Source organism: Lates calcarifer, linkage group LG20 (genome assembly GCF_001640805.2).
Source record: "Lates calcarifer isolate ASB-BC8 linkage group LG20, TLL_Latcal_v3, whole genome shotgun sequence".
In the NCBI taxonomy this organism is placed as follows: domain Eukaryota; kingdom Metazoa; phylum Chordata; class Actinopteri; family Centropomidae; genus Lates; species Lates calcarifer.
In genome coordinates this window covers 6,371,309-6,391,171 of record NC_066852.1, presented here as the reverse complement: position 1 = coordinate 6,391,171, position 19,863 = coordinate 6,371,309, and the positions used below count along the sequence as shown (strand labels likewise).

The window sequence follows — 19,863 nt, the reverse complement described above, 5'->3', positions numbered from 1 at the left end:
AAGCAGGAAGATTAATACAGCTAATAGAATCATAGCTTGTGTTTTCAAGTTATCAAGGACCCAGGACTGCTGAACATGTAGAGGAGTACGTAGTCATTCCTCCTCTCTCTCATCTGTCTTTGTGCACCCTTCCAGACACACACACACACATACATACACACACACACACACACACATTCACAGACTTCTCTTTTTTCCTTTGGCATTAAGGCTAGAGCACGACCTTGACCTGATTGCTGAGGAGGCTTTTTAAGTAACTCTCCAGAAGGAGATCCAATCATGTGACACCCTTCACCCAGGCTCACCCCCTATCCTCTCTCCCGACCTTGTATGTCTACGAGGATGAGGGGGTGGAGACACTTGCCACAGGCCCACATGCAGCTGCAGGGTCCGTCATTCAATTGGGTAATCACTCCAAGGTCAAAAAGGGTTGAGGTCATGTCAAACCAAGTGCTTCAGCTCCAGTGATCCCTGGCCTTATCTGAATTTGGGAATGGCCGGCCACAAGTTTCCACCCTGTTTGACTGCAGTGACGAACTGAGCAGGTTTAGTCATCTTCTCAATTCTCAATCACTGATACCAGCATATGTCAGGGAAAGGTCGTTTCATGTCCAGAGTGATTCATGTCCAGAGTGAGCTGGCTGCTAGGATTTGTGTTATTGCAGTTGCCTTCACTCACTCCCTACAGCTGCCCTGCCGTTTAAAACCATGCTGGCTCACTGTCTCGCTTTAGAGCAAGCTACTGTCTCTGCTTCAGAGTATTTTTATGCTAGTACATTAACATCTCTGCCCCCCTGGATGTGTTTACCATATGCCTGGGTAAATAAGGACTTAAATATGGACACTTTGTTAAACCTGCATCAGTACACGCTAGCCAGCTGCCAGTCTTGGTACATACAAGTCGATCACTTTTTACTTTTTCAGAATATTGATGTCCGCTCTCAGTATATCTGGAGAACTAAACACTCTCTGGCACTGTTTCCCTCAGGTTCTTTCAGGCTAGTTGAAACATATTATAATACACTGTTTCCATCAAGTGTGTGTTGTAACACAAAGTGAGGTGTGAAAATAATGGTGTTTTTAGCTGTTCCTTAAATTCCTGGCATTGTTTTTAATGTTACCTTCATTTCTGAGATGATGATGATGTATCATTTAAAATATTTTTGTAGTTTTTTTTAACATGTCCTCAGACATAATAAAAATTGTTGTCAGGAACAGGCTAGTGAATCTTATTTTTTTTAAATCGAAAGTTTAAATGTAACATCAAAATGTGAAATTGAGCCAAATTAAATTGAAATTATATTAAATTCAGAAAAAAGAAAAAAAAAATTGTTTAAAGATGACAAATTACCCATAATGTCATCTACTGTAAATTCTAAGGGTGAGATGATAGTAAGAAACTTAATCTGATGATTTGTGAGGATATTCCTACCCCCTAATATGAAAATAATACTGGATCTGACAAGACTTCCAGGCTGCTTACAGGATCTCAGGCTGCTATATGAAGAAGCCAAGACTAATTTTGAGTTTTGTTTTCACAGAAGTATATTCCCTCTGTTCTCTCTGTGGAGCCATGTGTTCTCCATCGTTGTGCCTCTCATCTCACTGTGGCAATATTAGAACACAGGCCAAGACATACCATATTCTTCAGCTTTAATAAAATGAACTCATTATGTGCTGGAGGGAGTAAGGCATTATACAAGACTGTTGCATTAGCTGCTACAGGCCACAATTTGTCGATGGATAACTGAGGCTTTAGAGAGGGAGAAGAACAATCCAGATGAGCATATGTTTCCTCATGTCTGTTACACACAGAGAGCAAGTTGAGCTGCTTGTGATTTTCAAATTTTTGTAATCTTTACTTCTTATTTTGATTTTGTATAAATTAGTATTATTTGACAAAACTGAAATTTTGATATAGAACTTGTTTATTTGTACAATGAAACTTTATTAAATTGAGACTTTTGGGAGGATGGCTCCAGTGGGAATCAAACTTCAGAACACCTCATAAGCTTTTCTGATTAACTTAGCTGCTTGGATTTGATATTTTTAAAATCACACATCTGCTCATCTGGATACACCTGTAGCTCACACACTTAACACTATACTGGAGAGGAACCTGTACCCTCATGTGGATGTTGATTTTCAGCCCACAGCCCATCACAGGTGTACCTCTGTATTATATGTGTATGAGCACAGCACAACAGAAATGTTGCCAACTCCTATTTATATTTAACCTTGTTTGGGTTATAAAAGGCAATAGGAGCTACATATTGTATAACATGTATAACGCACACATGTACACACACCTAGGAGTAGCACAGAGGAGCTGTGAGCTTGTGTAACTGTGTTTACACGTCTAGGGCTGTTGCTGGCACAAGAGCCAGACAAATGTGGTTTATCCAGGGCCTCTTTCTCTCTAAGCCACCTTCCCTTCCATTCAGCATTGACCTTGGTGCTTATGAGGAGGCAGGGCTTGACCTACATCCACCCCTTTAACTGGAGCTGGAACCTCCACCAGCCCCTGCCGAATAAGGAGACCTGACACCCTATTACTTTTTCCAACAGCCATTTTCTCTCTGTCTCTGGTCATATTTGCTGCACTTCACACATAAAAGCAAGATACGGCACAGCTCCACTGTTTCTGCAGATTTTCTGGCAGCGGAGGAAAGTGGAGCAGCAGGCTTCATGACTCGTCTCTGAGGCACCAACATGTCTGTGTGCACTAGGTCACCATTAGCACGCAGGGGCTTAGCACCGAGCTGGTGAGAGTTTAGCAGGCAGGTAAACCCTCCTCTGGTTTTTTGAGTGGAGTGTCAAACTGTGGCTGATGCAAATGAGTACACACACAAACATATGTAGTCACCAGCATCTGGTGGGACTAATGTTTCTGTGGCACTGGGGGGCTAACATAAGGCACACTAATGTTCAGACAGTCTACTTGTAAGAGGTTTTTGTAGCCAAAATGTTAAAATTTACTTACACGAGTCATGCTGTGGTTTTTAAAAGGCTAGGATGTGTAAAATCATTATAATGCACTGTGAGTGGCTTACTACTGCTATAAAAGAGAGGTAGCACACTATAGCTGAAGTAGAATTGTTCAGTTCAGTAAGTCACTTTAAAGGTAAAAGGTTTTTAAAAGGTAATAATTAAATGTCACTCTCACGCCTACAAATGTAGCTCTTGAACAGAAGCTAAACAAAGGTTGCTAAGCGACACCAAGACACCAGTGAGTGATGAGTGATGATTTTTGGCTGGCACATTAATATTTAAATTAGCAGTCAAAGGTGCGTGTTGATTAGGTATTTCACAATGGGTTCAAACAGGAATCCAACACTGATACAAAGGGTGTTGCAGAATTAAAAATCAGTTCCATAAATGAATGAAACTCTCAGCTGTTGTCAAAGGAGCGTGCCCGTCCAGGAGAACCATGGTTAATGTGTGGAGGGATTACAAAAGCAATGCATGAGTGAGCACAGCTTAATGAGGGGAGGGTTTGCATGAGAGTACCGTGCGTGATCTGAGATATATCATGAGTTGTCCTAACCCACACAGAGGCACTCAAAGGGGCCAGTGTCATGCTACCAGGCATTAGGGCAGCTCTCAGCTCATCTACCCCTGTAATATGTCCCCTAGCCAGGAACGGCTCATAATTTTTCTGGCTGGATGACATGTCATACCTTCACGGGTGTTAAATGACTGCAAAAAGCAGAGTGTATGTCTGTGTTTAAATAAGGCAGAGGATCCCATTTAGCATTCTGAGTAAGACATGAGATAATGGCCACCTAGAAGAGGAGATGTAGAAATTGGGAGGTGGAGTGGACTGGTGAGGCCTGTAGATGGTGTTTAACCTCAGGAGCCGTTGTTGTATCAAGGCGTGGGAGGGTTTTTGCCAAACACACAGCAGGCCGGCTGATAAGGGGTCGCCTCTATTCCAAAGGCCACAGGAACGCATCGCCAAAATGCAGGGACCCATCACAAAGAAGTCTCTGGGTCTGTCTTTTTCAACTTCCTTTCTTCCTTTGTTTCCCTCTCTCTCTCCCTTTTGCTGTCTCCGTCGATCATGCTCTGCAGAACTCCTTGCACGATCTTAGGGAGGGGAGGAAAAAAAAAGAAAGAAGAAAAGTGGGTCAGGGCGACCTATTTTTTTTCCCACAGTTCACGGAGGCAGAGGGTGGCGGTGTTATCGTCAGTTAGACGAGGAGCAGGGCCTGATGGGGAGGCAGGGCCTTGTCGCGAGACGCAGCCACTCAGAACTGGGTCAGCAGCAGAGGCTACGTCTTGTAAACGGCTTGTCATACTGGGGAGAAAAGCTGCAAATGAACCATAGATTATACGCCCCAAGCTGAGCACTGAGGTCTCTCCTCACTCCCCAGCCCCACACTTCAAAAAACACACGCACATATAAGGCTTACAGTAGTGCGGGAGTCTCTGAAGCACTGCCACCTCCTATAAGTTCCTCTCTTCCCCTCTCAGTCTCCAGTAATAGCGTTTGATTACTGCAGTCAGACCTGACAAGCTCAAAGCCTGTGCCACACATGCTTTTAAGTAAAGGATCTTTTCACATTTCTCTTTCTCTGACACACGGGTGCAGTTTTCTAAATATAGCCCGCTTTCTGCCAGATTTGCTCGACTTTATTCAGGTCAGGTTATTTACTGTACTAAGTTCAACTGTGGTTTAGAAATGAGCAATACAGATGCTTATTCAGATGCAATGACCTCTTTGCATATCATCTGTGCCAAAGCCAGACATGTGAATAGATAATTTGCTTACATGTACCCTCATGAGATATTATTTCTGACAAAAAAAATCTTTTATTTATCTCATTCTGGTAAACTTTTCACAGGAATCCTGATATCAGGGCAGTGTTTTCTAAACCAGACTGATGTTGTGTTCAAACAAGACTTAGTGGTGATTACATTTTGGATTTTTGGCCAATTTCCATCAGGCCATGGGAAAGAAATAATTTATACTCACAAAATATTTTTGATATTGATTTCACATGGGTCCGTACCATTGCTCGTTGTTTCAGATCCTTTGTGTCTTCCTACCGTGTCTCAGACAGACAAAATGGGATAAACACTGGGTTTGATCTCCTCCTCACAAATAATTGCTGCGGCTGTTGTACTGAGCTGAGACCTTTAGAACTGAAAATCAGAGCTTATTCTTACATTGGGGTCTGCTTATGGAGCAATGCAATTTTCAGGCAGTAGAGCTCACTCATATTTCACTATGTGGAACAAATCTGCCTGTAATGAATCTCCCAGGACACTGTGGTGCCTCTACAACCGAGTCTGCTTTTTGGCTCTTCTGTGGGGGGGATCTATAGTGGGTCTTTTAATATTTTAACGCTACCATCTCCCTGATATGAAAACTAGATTTTTTTACTTCAGATGGGAGGGATTTCACAGCAAATAAACACAGGGTTCATTAGATTTTGTGTCTTCTCTCTTTTCCTATATCAGTCCCGGCTAATGTTAATCATATTGGTTTCGCTCTGTGTAAAAACAGCCTTATTAGCCAAGGTGTCACACTAACAAACATAACATAATATCCTGAGGTGGGGCTAAACATGGCGGGGGATCGGATTAGCAGCAAGACTCCGGTTAGTACACACACCCAGCTCTCCTTAGTGCCACAGCTCCCGAGCCCTGCCACTGCTGGGGAGCAGACCTGTCTAATGTTATTCTTAGCCCCAGAACTTCATGTCTCTGTGCGAAAGCCCCTTAACGCTAATTGAGGAGACTGCTCATAGCCCGTGTCACTCAACAACAGCCTCTGAGGGGGCGTATACATGCCACCGTCTGTGTGTGTGTGTGTGTGTGTGTGTGTGTGTGTGTGTGTGTGAAGGTGAGGCATGCTGAGTGGTAAACCAGTCAGAACCAGTACTTGGCCACTCCAGCCAGTGTTTTTTTTTTTTTTTTTTTATTTTTTTATTTTTTTGGTGACAGGGAGCCACCACAGCGCCTTTAGCAGATGGTTTCCAGCAGGCCTGCGTATGACATGTGATAACATTACAGTTTTGAAAGGTCAGGCATGAAGAGAACCAGCAGGAGGGCTGAACCGGTCTCACAGTGTCCAAACCTCCAATACAGTCCTCTGCACATACACTGTTTTGCAGTGCATGTATGTTATGGTCAGAAGAAAAGGCCTTTTGTGAATTTTCAACCACCCAGTATTGAACACATTGCTTCTAACAGGGCAATACAAATATTTACTGTAATACTTGAACCTTGGTGGCCTGAGCTGCACTCGCAGGGAGGGTGCTGCAATATTTACATGTTGATAAAACCCTTCTTTGTGCTTTTATAGTAGACTATGCTCTCACTCGCACTCAGGCAAGAGCAAAGTTTGACAGTACAGAGCCAGACTTTGGACTATGGACCACAGTGTTTACTTTGGAAAATCAGAGGTCTTCATTGGGACCCAGTAGGTCACCATCAACCTGTCAAAACACTGGCTCTGATTCGCCACCCCCTCTCTAAGTCAGAGAACCTTGATTGGCCAGTAAGCTGACGCTCATCCTTGGAACGGAGGCATGGATATTTGTTTTGAAGCTACAGGTCACTGTGTGCCAATGGCTCAGAGCAGAGCAGGGAGGAAAAACAGTCTGGAATTTCCTTGTACGTAAACAACACCTCTGGAGTGGACGGCCTGTCTTGTCACACAGGTGTATTCCATAAAGCAACTGGAATACCCCCCCCCCCCCCCCACTTTCCTGAAATGGCACGGGGCTTGTGAATGCAAGAGGAGGAGGAGGAGGTGGCGGTAGTTTAAAAATAAATCCACGCAGGCTGGTCAGACATTTTGAAATTCTGTTTCTATCTCAGTCTGATAGAGAGGTTAAAGATACAGCATCCTGATAAATCTCTTCCCACCAGGGGGAACAGATAAGGAGTGGCGTAGATTGAATAAAAGAGCCGAGGAGAAAGGGGGAGGATAGTTGAGGAGGTGGAGGGGGGTAGGAGGAGGGCTGAGATGTCTATCAGGCCGCGTGAAGGTTTTTTTTTTTTTTTTTTTTTTTTTTTGTCTTGCAGATCCAGTTCAAGGGCGCCCGCAGGCGAGGCAGCTCTCGCTCTTGCCGTGCCAACGTTGCTGCTCAAGGTCATATGAGCCAGCCCTGTGACATTAAAGAGGAACAGGAAAGGGGAACGGGGAGGGGGGGGGGCAGAAAACCATCAACCACAGACATGCACACAAACACAGAATTGACTTGTAAAGGAAAAAAGTAGCCTTCAACTCCCTGAATCTTTCCTGTGACTTTCTGCACCGGTGTCTGGGTCTACAGTGGATTTTGTGAGGGCAAGAGTTTTTTAAGGGCAGTAATGAGAGTGTCTTATTCTCTCTGCACAGAGCCAAGAGATGCTTGGCTAACTGCTTTGTAGTTGCCAGCCACACATACAGGCCGAATTTGTGTGTGTGTGTGTGAAAGAGAGGGAGAGAAAGATGGAAGAGAGAAGAGTCACAGTGATAAACCTCAGGGGAGGGAGGTAGAGAAGAGAAAAAAGGTCTTAAAGTTATTTAAAGGGACAGCAAACCAATGGCAAATGTTCTTCAGCTGAGGGTTTGGGTTAAAGTGTTTCAGCTTAAATGAGTTCTACCTTTTTTTGACCAAAGAGCACACACTGCTGCACAGGCCAGCTATAGTGCATCTGCAGGTGGTATCAAATGGAAAGTATAGCTGTGGTCACGGGCATTTGATGTTTGCAACTCTTGATACTTGTACACCACACTGATCACCAACAGCAGCTAAATGGCAGCAAAGCAAATATAAACATTTTTGGTACATTTATTCAGCATTTTAATCTTAATCTTTGTTATCCTGCACACCCACTGAGTTCCTGATGTGCTCATTTCCCAGTGTTTCCCACATGTCAGAAATACAATATGCTTGTGGTGAGGGTTTTGGTATTGTTCGTGCTGGCTCACGGTCACACTGTCATGCCTTACAGGGACACTTGTATAGAACAGATTATTATTGTGTGTTATCAGCACCACCTGTGCTTTTCCTGATAAAATAGATTATAAATAAAATACAATATGCGGGTGTGGACATTGTAGTCTCTGTAAGGAAAACACTGAACATTGTGAAAGATATAAATAGAAAAAAGAGATAGAAGTCTACAAAGTCACCTGGAATAATGCTATTAAATAGCTGTTGCAGCTTATACTGAGATTATAGGTAATAGAGTATACTATATAGTATCCATGGGTTGACTTGCTCCTCTGCTTTCTGTTTACATTATTGTCATGTGTTCACTGGTCAATCAGGTATTGGCTTGCAGTGCACATTACACTGTGGCTGCATGGTGAGAACATTGTATCATCCTACAACAGCACACAGCTGTACATATCAGGGCAGCACACAGGGTAGCGGAGGTGGTGTAATGAGTTAAGACTCTGCCGTTTTGCTTGAGGATCTGGGATCATGTCTTTGTTTTTGGCAGCATTTTGTGTACTACACTGGACTGGATCACTACCAGCTTCAACTCTGGTCCAGATCAGGTCCTAACCCTGACCTCTGACCCCCTGGAACAGGGAAACTGGGGAGGATTATCTAATTATTAATAGAATCCAGTTATTATTTCATACAGATGAATTCAGTCATGATGAGAGTATGTAATTCCCCTGCAATGTTTCAGTTTTTATCATTCATAACCAGGAATGAGAAGTATCTCCTCATCTATGATTTTACACATAATATACAATGAATTGGAAAAGAAGTACAAGGTGACTGTAATGGAGGATGGTTTTTGGACGGAGATAAGGCTATGTTTTCTGGAACAGAACTAATAGCCCTACTATCATCCAAATTTCCTTGTAGATGTAAAAGTACAGGCAGACATTGTATGAGTCCACTAAGTCCGTCTCCCAGGCCGCTAATGGAGCTGCTTCAGGCTATGCATCAATATGACATCACAGATTACAATCTTTAGACTTTGGGAGCACTTTAGGTACTTTCGTTGCTGGAAGAACGGAGAAAGAACTGGCCGACAAAACACTGAGTCATTATAATAACAGAGATGGGTGGAGCCGCACAGTGATACAGCCTGACGGATATTACAGGAGTATTCCCATGGGGACTTGTAGTGTGGCTATGGGACTTGATAGGGATTTTATTGTGACCTTAATGAACTTTATAGTATCTCTTGTCTCATACAGTATCACAGTATTCCTTTGCTTGTTACATTTTCACAAAGTTTAGCAGTAGGGCTGGATTATACATTAATATATACAGTGTAATATATGTTAAATTACAATAAAGGGCAATATACTTGAAACTGTTATCAGTTACTCATAAAACTTTACTTTTGTCACTCAGCCCAACTGCATCAATGGTGACTATAAAAAAACAACACGTCTTCTGTATTTAGTACATACAGACATTTAACATTTATCACAAATAGGAAACAAGACATTGTGATATAACAAACTAGTACTCACCCACCATCTAACACCCAGTAAGACAGCAAACAAGCCAACAGAGCACAAATATCAAAGTGACAGATTAGCAACTGTAATGTAATTACTAAATTTCAAATTGTAATCCTTTGCTGCTGAAAAATGTTGACACATGACTGTAACATGTCATTAAGGAATGCCTTACTGCCCAGCACTTCTAGTAAACAGTAAAGGGGTTTATGCCTGGCCACAGAATACAGATAAAAATGACAGTGTTGGTATCTCGGTAAAACTCGCTTGGAGTGATGCATAATAAATTGACATTTAAATTGCAGCAGAGAAAGTCTTTTCTGTGGAGTGTTGCTCAGGGGATTTCAGTGTTTATCCCCTTTGCACGCTCTAACTATATTAATGTAACAGGACTTTTTTTCTCTACCTGCATGGTCCTCCCTTCCATTTTGTGTGTGTATGTAAACTGGTTGTTTAAAGTGGAGGTGGCGTTTACCCCAGACACCTGTAGCTGAGTGAAAATCATCCCTAAGGGTAGAGGAACGTGTATCCAGCCTGTATGACATCTAGCCTAAGTCCCTATGAACTGTACTTTCTACTCAGACAGGATTTACCGGATAAGTGTCCCTCGCACTTGTGACGCAATCCTTTTGAACACTAACCACTCAAAGCTGGATTTGAAGCTCTACTGAACCCTGATGAACTTTGACATTTAAGGTGGAACTGAGGGAGAGGAGTGTGGAAAGAGTGTCCTCTCAGCAGCTAAAAGCCCACCGTGCCCCCGGCACCCAGGATGTTCGATCACACCTGTTCCGTCACCCGGCTGGCTTAGTACCACTTTGACTCTTTCTTTTGATTAAACGAAAAAGCATTTAGACTAAACAATCAATAGGCACAGGCTTGAATCCTGAATCGCTCTAGCATAAATCTTCCTGGTGCCTAGTGTGGAGTCATCCCTGTATCATTTTTGCTGATTAGTTTTCCCATTACTCAAAACAGATGTGTTCACTGGTGATGAATGATCCAATTATGGGATATTTGTCACCCATTTGATATCTGCTGCTAGTCTGGGACGGCAAATTTCTGTGTGGTGCTACACCTCCAGTCCACAGTCCACAGTCCACTCTGTCCAGGAACGGTTTGACCTGGCATTTGGATTTGTTTAAATGGCCAACTGGTCATTAGACAGTGCTCGCTCTGTGAAGTTTTTCTGTCCCGAGTAGCTCCCAGCCATTTCTCCCTGATCATCTCATCAATGCTATTGGTTACAGATAAGAGAGGTACTCAACAGAATACTCAGCACGTCATGGTGAGATAAAAACAGCATACCATCATACAATTTCATTTAACTACTGTATCCTCAAAAGTCTGTACACCCTGCTGCCCCTCCTGTTGACATGCCTCAGATAGTAGTCATACATGTCTAAACTGTAGTTGACCCCCAACTGCTCCACACACACCAAAACAATACACAGACACTCACAGCTGAAAGGATTCATGTACACCCCCAGTCTCCCCACCCCACCCCCACCCTCACCCCCTGTCTGTGGACAGTAGGCTGATTCTGCAGCCTCCCTCCCTCCCTTCCTCTCTTGCTCTCTCCTGCTCTGCTGTGCTGAGTTGTGTGTGTGTGTGTGTGTGTGTGTGTGTGTGTGTGACAGCTGCCTAATTGGGCATTCTCCCCTCGTCGGATCGCCTGCCTCTCCTCTCTCCTCTCTCTCCTCCAGCCTGGGCCGGGGCTGCTGACGAATGGCAGCGGATTACAGATGAGGACACGGTGACCCGCCTGACCTTGCTGCACAGCCGCGGGGGAGGGAGAGGGGAGGGAGGGAGACAGAGTGCTAGGGGTGGGGCGGACAGGGTGCTAGGACTGCAGAGGGGAGGGTGTAGGCGGCGGTGGGCATAGGTGTGTGTGGGGGGGGGGGGGCACAAGCGGCGTCAGGTCAGCGGAGGATGAGGTCGCATGAAGGTGGGCGAGATATTGCGATGGTGGAGTGGAAGGGGTGTTTGCCAGGTGGCTGGGTGGACAGGCGGGTGATCAAGCAAATGACAAGAGTGTCACATGACAACCCCCACCCCCCACCCTCCTCTGCCCGTGTCAGTATGTCAAGGGCGCGAGCCCCCGCTGGCAACCGCCACTGCGGCATTTTCCCCCACTTTTATTTATATATTTATTTCCTCACTTCCTCTTCTTCTTCTTCTCCTCTCTCTCTCTCTCTCTCTCTCTCTCTCTCTCTCTCTTTTTTTTTTTGAACTTTTTTATGTGTTTTTATGTGTCGATCAGATGAGCAGCTTCTATATGACTGCTGGCTTGCCTCCACACGCCCCCAGGCCACGATGTGGTCGGTCAGAAGGAGGCGGCAGATCCTTGAGTGCGTTGAATTTTAATTTCTGTGCGCACTATAGATATTTCCATGCCCCCGCCCCCAACCCCCCCACCTTCCTGCTGCGCGTGTGAGACTGCCAAGGTGAGGTTGTGTCCTCTTGTTAAGAGCGATTAATGGCACTCGTTATGTACATAATGAAATATCCCTGCTGATGCATAGGGTGGCGTTGTCTCTCTCTCCACCCTCTGACACACACACACACACACACACACACACACACACACACATACACATATATATATATATATATATATATATATATATACAGGCAGTAAGAGAGTGTGTGTGTGTGTGTGTGTGTGTGTGTGTGTGTGTGTGTGTGTGTGTGTGCGTGCGTAGCGCAACATTGAGGACACTTTGTTACAGCCTCCAGGCAACTCCGGTATGTGTTTGATATGGTGTAGAGACCCCCCCTTGTAAGCCATCTCTCCAAATGAAAAACGAATGGGAATTAAGGCCCTGTCAATTCACAGTCGAGTTTGTTCCTCTTTTTTTGCTTTAGATGCACACAACACTGCAGCTCCCTTCGTGACATGTGTTCTGAGAGATAGAGATGGGTGGCTCACCACCGAGTCCCGTTTTGACTGGCGGAGTAAATTTAGATCTAATCTTCTTGTGTGTGTTCTTTTATAGCCTGAGAATGTTCACCTAACGTATCAGCTTTTAAGTTGACCTTGTTGTGTTGTTTGCTCGTCTGAGGCTTGTGTATATGTGTGTGTTTCTAGGACGAGACGATGCTGGCTTCCCTATAGGTTTTTATTTTGACCTCGTGTGTGTGTTTGCCTGTGCGTGTGTGCTCGCTAACACCATTCAGTGCCTGAGTCAAGCTGTGCAAGCTCTTTTAATCCCACGCCCCGGTGCACGTAGGCTTGATTAGTGGCAGCAGTTATCTGTGCAGAAGACAGCCCGCCCTCCTTTAGCATTTGGTCAGGTCTGGGGCACTGGGGGGGGTGTCAAGTCATGAGAAAGGTGAACAAGGAAGGAGAAAAGCAGAGGGGGTGGCGGTGGAGGGATGGCGAGAACGAGGGAAGAGGGGAGGGTGGAAGCCTGATTAGTATTCTAAAGGAGCACTCCTGCCAGTAGAGCAAATTGATTACTGCACTTTACCTGTATCAGCCTCCACAGCTAAGGATGACAAGGTACGGGAGCATGATGTGTGTCTGCGTTCACCTCCCAACCACAGCAGAATAGGTGTGTTAGTATTTGGCTTAGAGGGGATTTTTTTTGTTACTCTGTTGAGCACTTTTTACTACGTTTAGCACTGGATATTTTTCTCTGTCCTCTCGATCTCCTTCATTACAGAGAAATAATAGGCCAGTTGCAGTCAGGTGCTGGCCTTGTCTATCTCTCTCTGTCTGATTTAATAGTCAATGGCTGACTGAGGGAAGACAGACTCATTTCCTGCAAGCCTTGGCCCTGTGCTTGTCTGCATCTAGGCTGACAATTAGCCTGTTTGTCTCACAGCAAAGGCAACCTGATCAATTGCAAAGCAACAAAAAGAAAAGAAAGAAAGAAATCTGTAAAATTCAATTATTTATTTCTTGCTGGTTCATAATTTTCATCATCATTCTATTTATTTAAATTGATGGGTTCAGTTCTGGTCTTCAGGCTTCAGATCCCTGCTGGTTTTCATTCTAGCTACTCAGTCATGGATTGATTACACCTGAGCTGCCAGGTGATTAGCAATTAATTGCAATTAACCTCTTCTTACATAGAAAGCATCAGTATTTTGAGTAGTGACAACCACAATTGAAATACAACTGTTCTGTTCATCTGCCCCTATGCTTTTGTCACTGGTGAGTGAGGCAAATATATAAAGAAAAAACTTTCATCCTCAGATCCTCCTACAGTGTTTTTTTTTTCAGCCCAGAACAATCACTTCACTGTGAAATTTAAATTCAAAGCCAATTACACTGATCAGTTCAGCTTGTCAGTTACGTGCACTGTGTTGTCAATAGTCAGCAGCCACGGCAAGCATTTTTATATTCACTGCTTGTCACCTGCCTGGCCCAAATCATGACCTCTCCATTCACTGACAGAATGTGACCATTGAAAGTTGATTAAGCGCAGTCTTATCTAAGCCACCTGTTTTAAAAGGATCCAGTCTAAATGCAGAAGTAGAATTGTTATGTCAGCATGATTATTTCACTACTGATCCAAATGCATAGGGGAGAGATACTAATATACATCTGAAATAGGACAGACCACCGTGTATTAGACTTACTGGTAGAGAAGAAGTGAGACTATAAGCTGGAGGTCAAGCTAAATGAAGTGTGTTTTGTCTTGGTGTCTACAGGATATGGCTTTTATGTGAGGATCATGGTCTGTGCACATCAAGAAAAAGTCTTTGAGTAAGTTTGTCATTGTTTTTGTTTTTTTTGACATGTGATGCCACTTTGACATGAAACTTTTTAATTGTCTAATTCTGGTACACGGTATTAAAATATTTTAAGATCCTGGTTTATGTTTTAACTACGCAGTAGTCAGCGGTCGACTTGACTTATAACCTACTTGAAGTGCAGTAAAATGTTTCCAAACAGGCAGTCTGTGTTAAAGTTTTATGGTGGATGTAAAGCTTTATATTTCTGACAAATCATAGGAGAGAGGTCTTTGCAATAATATTGCAAACAGGTCGTCGCCTTTCTTCTTCCTCAGCAGATAACTGTATAATGTTTAGTTGAGTTCACACACTGCTTTAGCCATCTTTAGTTAATTGGTGTTTCATGTTTTGATTAGTGTCTCAGCTTCAGTGTAATATGGGCCTTCATCCTTGTTGTTATTTCCATCCTCATGGACATGCACATAAAGAGGTGAATGCATTTTTTAGGCAACAACTTCTTCTTGTCATGTTGCCTCATGTTAGTGGTAACTCAAATGGTGATAAATAAGTGTCTCAGATAATAAGGATATGGATTGTATGTCCTTATGTCCATATCAGCATACTTTATCAGCATGTGAATTATAATTACAGCTACATTAGTCTTGTTTTGGCCCAGTAGAACTTTGAAAGTTACTGAGGACAGGTGATTTAAAAAAAAAAAAAAAACAGTGGTAGAACTATTCTGCAGCCACTGTCTTTGCCCAGAGTATTCCATTATAATCTTTAATGTAACTGACGAGGATTACACTATCTCAACAACTGGTTAAAATTTGTTTTGTCCTGTGTCTTGCTTGAAAAGGTGTCATAAGAGGCTTGTAACATAAACTTAAATAGCTGGCTTGGCTTGTCTGAAGCTTACACTTCAGTTTTCTCCAGGTTGTATGACAACAGGCTGCGAAGTGGTACAATGTCCTTTGAGGTGACAGGGGATGGCGAGCGTATTGTTTTATCAATGTTATCTAAAACCCTTACATTGTGTGGAAGCATTGTTAGTAGCAGCTACTTTTGTTTTCTTAGCAGTGTTGCCCTTAATGGGGCATTTGCTCAATCCTCCCAGAGTTACAGTTCAGAGTTAGTAACATTAGTATGTCCTTTAATATGAGTGAAGCTGGATAATAAGACAGATTATCACTTCATCTAACAGAGACATGTTTGTGCCACCCTCACTTGATACAAGTTACAAACTTGTATTTAAAGGTGGTTTGGATTATTACTCTGGATGCTAATTTAGAGTTGGAGACTGTCAGAAATATTTAGAGTGAAGTTGTTTTTGTTGGTTGCTATTGCTCTGTGAGGACACCAGTCCCTGGTGCAGGACTAATCTTATTGAAGTCTCCTGTTCACTGGCATGTACTCAGGTCTACCCTGCCAACTGGATTGTTGCTGCTTGAGAGATTTTCTCAGAAAAGGTTGCACATAATTGTTTTATACTTCATTGGGTTAAATGTATCTAATTGATTTAAGAGATTCCTTTAATTGTGTAACTTTGAATAAGACTGTATTCCTACCTAGGTAGGAGGAGAAAAAGAAAATCCAAATAGTTTTTTTTTTGATGTTTCTAATGGAATGTCCCTTCACAACCCATTGTACCCTGTAATATCATTCTCCAACCTCACTCAGAGCACGCATTAGAATGATTTAAAAACTAGAAAGTAGGTCATTGGGAGCATTATAAAAGGCAAAATGATAGCAGAGATATGTCCTCTTCTTTTTCTGTCACTTAGACCTCTGTCACACACCATATTATTCCAAACGATCCCAAATTACAGTAAAAAGAAAAAAAAAGCAGCACTCTTTTAACCCAATAAAGGCAGACATCTTGCTGACTCACAGCAATAGCCTTCTTAGGGCTGATGCCAAGGATATTATGGGAATGATTCATTAAAGGCCAAGGTTTTTTAGCTGGTTTTATCCAGCTTTCAGGGCAGCCTGACAGTGGGACATTTGATCTCAATTGCAAAGTGGCCCATTTCCCTCAGACATCACCACTGCAGTCTGTTTCAAGAGCCTAGCTCTGCCTTTTGGCGTCCTGGCCATGGGGCAATCAGCTGTTCCTATTTCCAGCACCAGTGTTTACAAATGGAAAATGTGTGTTGTTTCGGGAGGGAAATGAGCACCATTTTGGACAGACGATGTAAGCAGAAGATTACCTCGGAGCCCAATAGAAATGAATCAGGTATAGATTGATGGCAGCCACGGCTCATTAAGAAGGAATGTGTGTGTGTGTGTTTAATTGATGCACTAATTCTCAGCCACTCAGGAAATGGCCCTTGGGTGGGTCTTCCAAATGGCACACAAATATTTACTATGGACACAAACATTTTTGTAAGCACATCCATGCAAGCCTGGGCATGAAAGGTAAGGGGAAAGACTGTCCAGGTCTGTGATACAGTGCAGTGATATCATCGCCGCACTGGCTACTTTGGCTGGGTCCTCCGCCACTCAGCTGGGCTCTGAACTGCTTAGATGACTCATCAGTGTGCATGAATTCCTCTATGCTCTCTCTCAACCCCAAGAACTCTTTGTACTGATGAGTACAGATGAAGTTAAAATCCGCCCCCGCGCTCCTCATCCAAGGCCAGATGCAGGCCAAGAACTTAAGCGCTCCGGTCCCATTTTGCTCTGTCTGAAATGTTAGCAGTCAGTCATTACACACTGTTCCTCACATTCAAGTGCTCTGAGTGGGATGGTTTTTCCCAATGGATCGCCTGTGCTACTTAACACAAGAGGTCTGACTTTTCAGCATTCATGTATCACATTTCCTTTATGTGGGGTACATCCATGGGTTTCTGTGTGCACACATGGGGGCGTGTGTGCTATGCATGGCTTGTTTGGTCAATGCATCCTAAGAAGTGGGTCAGAGTGCCCTAGTTCTCATTGTGTGGGCGTGCATGTGTCTGTGTATTGCATTTCAGTGTTATTTTGTCCTGATTGACTTATCTGCAAAAACATTTTCTTGCTCTGGCTCTCCTGCTGTTCAGTAGCATGTTATTCTCTTGTTTACCTCTCTCAAGGTGAACAAGAGCTTTTAATTCAACTTTCCTCTGGTGCACCCGTTCACTTGTGGAGGGCCTGGAACAACTGCATTTGGTCAGGTAGCTTATGTTTTGTCTTATTTAATCATGTCAGGGCATATTGAATTTACAAATAGCGGTCACACCGCATGTGTAAGTGAGCTATCCTGTTGAGTATGTGCAGCAGGGCTGGGCTGCAGATTACATGATATAATAGTGTTTAGGCATCGCCTCTCCTTTTAAATTCCTTTAACCTTGACTCCCCTTAAATGCAGGGAGAACACATCTGCCAGGCTGGTGTCAGACATTAGTAATACACACCGCTCGGGCAGCATTGTCACTTTTTATTAACGCCCAGAGCTTTGCATGGACACCAGCTGTTGCATCAAGTGGAAAAGCCTTGGCGGCATGAATGACCTTGACTTTAACTGCCGCTCCTTTGGCTCTTCCCCTTTTTAATTCTTTTGTTTGGTCTCATACATTTTAAATGGCTTAAATGGATTACCATTCCTGACAATGAAGGTCATTTAGGAACTCACTTTTTTAAAGATAAAAATAAGGCTGCATTACCAACAAGTGTGTTCATGCCTGAGTGTCAGTGGGTGGAGGAGGTGGTGTAATCTGGAGGTCAGTGGAAAAAATGAAGGTCACATTTTAAGAGCCAATCCGTGACATCTGCATTGACACATTTTTATGTCAGCCGTCTGGTAATTCCACGTATCTTAGGAACCAGCTGAGAGTGCAACGACCTTTCCTGTTCCTGGTGTCTTTAAAGTACAAGAGGAGTGAAACAGAGAGAGAAATAGATGAAGAGTTGCTCAGCCAGAGGATGATGAAGCTTTCACCCCTCCCCATCACTTGCCCTCCCTCTCACATGTACGTGGCTGAGTGTAGGGGTAAAAATCACTTTAGAATGGTGCCTGCTCTGTCATTGGCTGACATTGTCAAGGATAATGGATAATCACCACAGAAACCGTAGAGCAGCTCATTGGTGCTGTGGTGTCCCACAGTGGGGGAGGGGGGTGGAGGTCAGGCTTTTTGGGTGCCACCACCAATGAGATGACATGTTAACAGATGTGTAAGGTCATTTTCAATGTATACACCAGGGGAGATAATGTAATAGTAATGCACACATCACGCACTGAGAGAGGGGAAAGGAGGAGGGCTGTATGCTTTAGGGGCTCAGTATAGAGGACAGCTTTCCCTATATTAAGGTCATTTATTTGTTAACAGAGCTCTGTCACTGTGGAGAACATATTTTTTCTTGCCCTTGCTGTAGCAGGGCTTTTTGACACCGGCTCTGTCATTACACGTCTCTCAAGAGCCTCAAGGTCCCCACTTTGTTTAAAGAGTAATTCATACTTTCTGTGAGATAGTAAAAGCAGTAGCTCTGTTGTATATAAACTAATATAGTGCAGTGTCATAGTGTCCCTGTGCTGCCTTGTCTGCTCTGTATTGAAGTTTCTTTGGGCAAAAACATAGACAAGGTCAACTGTAATTCCAAAGGTTCACTGCCAGCAGCAGAGAGATTAACAGAATTTCTCATGTTGAAACCGTGTCAGTGTTTCTTTTCCATTTACATTTTCTCTCTCACTAACTTGGGGGGTTGAACCACAGTATATTCGTTACTTTGCCGAGCCATGTTGAAGGTAAACGTGTACATGTTTACTGTGCTTATCAAACGTGGTGTTACAGGGCATTCTATTATAATTGCGTTAAGCTCACTGGCGGGAAAATAGCCCTAATCCTGAGCATCTAAGATTAGCATGACAGCAGACGTCAGATGGCCCAGTGTGACCAGGTTGGCTTTTGTTGTTGTCAGATTTAGGTCAACAGCTTAAAGATGGCCTTGAACTGTAATTGACGCTGATGGGCCCATCTCAGTTAAGTTATTATATTCTGTACAGTACAGCACAGTCTGAAGAGTCTCAAACTGTGGATTTTGGTTTCAAGAGGTCTTTAAATTGCCAACCTGATTGTTTCTAACTGCCACTCAGACCTAACTGCACACTGACCAAGTTAAATCCAGTTTCTAATCCCAGCTCATTTTCAAGGTGGCATTAAAAGTGCCACTTTCTTGCCCTTACTGTCATGACAACCTGTGGACCTTGGCTACGAGGATGGATTTCAGCCTGATTAGAGGCCTGCTGCCCTGGGTTTTTTTTGGCCCTTGCTACTGTTCTCTGTGAAGTATTTAGTCTGGTGGCTGCGTGGGTTGCCATGGCCTTTCGTCATAATCAAGGGCTGCTGTCCTGTTGTGTGACCTGCTATGTTGGTCCACTCAGCGGACACCAAAGGTGAGGACGGCATCGGTAAAGGACACGGACAGCAGCTGAGGCGAGGTGGAAACTCTGTATTAATTAACCTTTATGGGATGCGGCCAGGACTGTCGGAGGTGTCCTGTATCCACGGAAACCACGCTGACAGGGTTCAGAGCAGAGGTCTCCCAGGGCAGCACCACTGACACTCTCATGGCAACTGGCACAATGCTCACCCTAGTGTCAGTGGCTCTGCCCTCCTGACAGTGGTGTGGTGTGACAGGTGCACCTGATCCTTAAACCCCTCAACACACACACACACACACACAAAAAAATAAATTACACACACGCTTGACAGTCAAGTACAGCTTGTCTGTTAGCTATATCTGTGCTGTGATTCTCCTCTGCCTTT

At 43.7% G+C, this 19,863-nt stretch overlaps 1 protein-coding gene across 5 annotated transcripts in view; it reads left to right on the top strand.

Annotated features, from left to right (window-relative positions):
* The window catches only part of nrip1b (nuclear receptor interacting protein 1b), a 34,308-nt gene that overhangs the window by 7,328 nt on the left and 7,117 nt on the right, over window positions 1-19,863 (top strand). Inside the window, exon 2 of one of the 5 annotated variants that reach the window (XM_018691956.2) lies at window positions 14,096-14,150. The exons of the other annotated variants lie outside the window; for them this stretch is intronic. The gene's annotated coding sequence lies outside the window, so the exon portion shown is untranslated. The remainder of the gene's footprint in view (window positions 1-14,095; window positions 14,151-19,863) is intronic. 5 annotated transcript variants of the gene reach the window in all.